This window comes from Camelina sativa, chromosome 5 (assembly GCF_000633955.1).
Source record: "Camelina sativa cultivar DH55 chromosome 5, Cs, whole genome shotgun sequence".
NCBI classification, from domain to species: domain Eukaryota; kingdom Viridiplantae; phylum Streptophyta; class Magnoliopsida; order Brassicales; family Brassicaceae; genus Camelina; species Camelina sativa.
This window is the reverse complement of record NC_025689.1, coordinates 23,672,315-23,675,160: the sequence shown is the minus strand read 5'-3', so window position 1 is coordinate 23,675,160 and position 2,846 is coordinate 23,672,315.

The following is a 2,846-nucleotide window of genomic DNA, read 5'->3' as shown; positions in this document are numbered from 1 at the left end:
CCTTGACATCAATAACTGCTCCAACAGTAGCTAAGAATGGCCTCCCTAGTAAGATTGGATCTTCAGGCTCCTTGTCCATCTCTATCACCACAAAGTCAGTGTGGATCCTTGCTCTTCCTTTCTTGATTGGGACATTCTCTAACCTCCCAACCACTTCTTTGTTTGACCCATCAGCTAGGCAAACATGGAGATTAGTGGATTTGAAATCAGTTCTCCCAAGCTTTTGAGCTATGGAATATGGCATGACACTTGTTGAAGCTCCCAAATCACAAAGGCATTGATTGTAGTGGAGGTAACTGATTGTGCAAGGCAAGTAGAATGGCCCTGGATCCTTAAGCTTTATTGGAATGATCACTCCTCCAAGGTTCTCAAGATCCTTCTCATCTTGAGCTTCAGCCTTCTTCTTTGACAAATCAAGCAAAAAGTCTTTGTAGAGAGGATATGGATCATACTGTTCCAAGGCAGGTCCTCTCTCCTCTTCTTGGTAAGCAATGGTGATCTCTTGTATGGCCAACACTTCCTCAACCACAGCTTCTTCCTTTAAAACCCTCTCTTCTTCTTGTTGCCTAGCCATCATCTCCTTTCTCTCAATGATTTCCCTAAGCTCCTTAATCTTTTGTGCTTTGAAACATCCTGGGAAAGGTAGTGGAGGCTTGTAGGCAGGAGGAATGTACTTGGCAGGTTTGTCAGCCTCGGACTGTCCAGCTCGATCGACCACTCGAGCATGCACTCGGTCGAGTGGCTGCTCGAGTCCATGGTCGAGCTCAGGTGCGAGCTCCAATTGCTTGTTACAAACATCACTTGGGGCTTCAGTAACTAATGAATTCCCCCAAACTTGAACTGCACTGTCCTCAGTGGCTTCTTCCTCATGAACTTGAATGGCTTTGGCTGTGAACTCCCTTGGATTTTGGACAGCTTTTCCAGGGAGTTGGTTGGGTTTTGGAGCTGAAGAAGAGGCTATGTTACTCTCCATGTACTTAACTCTGGAATTCAGACCCTCAAACTTCATATTCAGATCATTGTATTGAGATGTGAGCCTTTGGTTTAGCTCAGCAAACTGTTTGGCTTCCTCTATCTTCCCTTGTGTTTGACCAATCAATAGCTGTTGTACCATGGCTCTAAGGTCTTTTTCCTGCCCTTGGTTAGTCTGAAATCCTGGTGGGGGACACAACTGGGGCTGGAACACCTGTTGTTGTTGTTTGGTGACATAGTTTTGGTGCTGTTGAGGCTGTTGAGGCTGTTGAGGAGGGTAGACTTGATCTTGTGGGTTGGCCACATTTGTGCTCCTATAGGACAGATTATTGTTCCTAAACCCTCCTTGGTTATAACCCTTGAAGCTTCCTTGGTTTTGCATATAGCATAACTCAGCAAACTCATTCTCTCCCTCTTGAACTGGAGGCTCCTCTTCACTAACAAAGTGAATAGACTTTTGCTGACTTAGCAAGATCCTATCAAGCTTTTCATTCACCATTTTCAGATCCTTCTTGTACTTGTCTTCTTGATCAGTTGATGATGACCTTATGGTTCTGTCATAGTCCTCATTGTAGTTCCCATCAGACTGTGCAAGGTTCTCTACTAACTCCCAGCCTTCTTCCACAATGTTATTGAGGAAGTTTCCATTGGAGGCTGTGTCAAGAAGCATTCTGAACTTGGGAAGCACTCCTCTATACAATGTGCTCAACAAAGACTCCACACTGAAACCATGATGAGGACATTGAGTTTGGTATCCCTTGAATCTCTCCCAAGCTTCACAAAAGCTTTCATTACTCCTTTGAGCAAATCCAGAGATCTCATTCCTTAGTCTTGCTGTCCTAGCATTGGAGAAAAACTTGGCCAAGAAAGCCTTCTTCCATGCATCCCAAGTAGTGATTGCACCAGTAGGGAGAGTCTTTTCCCATAAATGAGCCTTGTCCCCAAGTGAGAAAGGGAACAACCTCAGCTTGAAACCATCTTCACTTACTCCATTGATCTTGGTAAGACCACATATTCTATCAAACTCATCAAGATGATCTAGTGGATCCTCCATAGGCAATCCATGGAATTTATTTGCCTGAATCATTGAGATCAATCCACTATTGATCTCAAAGTTGTTGTTGGCAACAGTTGGTGGCACAATGCCAGCTCTTTGGTTGTGAGTGTTGGGTGCATCTCCAGCACCAATGTTCCTTGGTCTCTGAACCTGATCCTGTTGATCCATAGCTACTATAACCTCTTGTTGTTGCTGAACAACTCTCCTTTGCTTAGCTCCTAAACTCTTGGTCTTTTTGTTGATGTTGTCAATAGGCCTAAGAAGATTGTCCTTTCCTTTAGACCTTGTGTGCATTAAGAGACACAAACGATTTTTGCTAGGCAAGCGACTGAGCACAGGCTCAAGTAGGAGGTCATGTCGACTGGAAAATGATGGTTATAGAGATCCGGCTTCTGGCTCGAGCAGGTGCTCGATCACGACTCGGTCGAGTGGTGGTCGAGTGACTGGTCGAGTGGTACCTGAAATGGAACTGCAACCCAGAAACAGAAGATTCAAGCACAGCAACCTCACAAGTGTATAAACGAACTTAATCTTAGACTAATATGGATCCTAAATGTCACAACACACACTCAAATGGGCAACCGCGCCAAATTGAAACAAGTTTATTTGTGGTGGTGAATGATGATGATGATGCAAAGATGAGAAATGAATGGAATGATGGATGAGTGTTTCAATTCCCCTTATGCTATTGCAGTACAAGAGGTATCAATCCTAAATGAGTGTTTGTGAACAGTTAAGATATGCATATGAATCTAAGTTAAGACAAATGTAAAGATTGTTTGTCACTAACAATCCTAAGATGAAAATGTAAAATGCA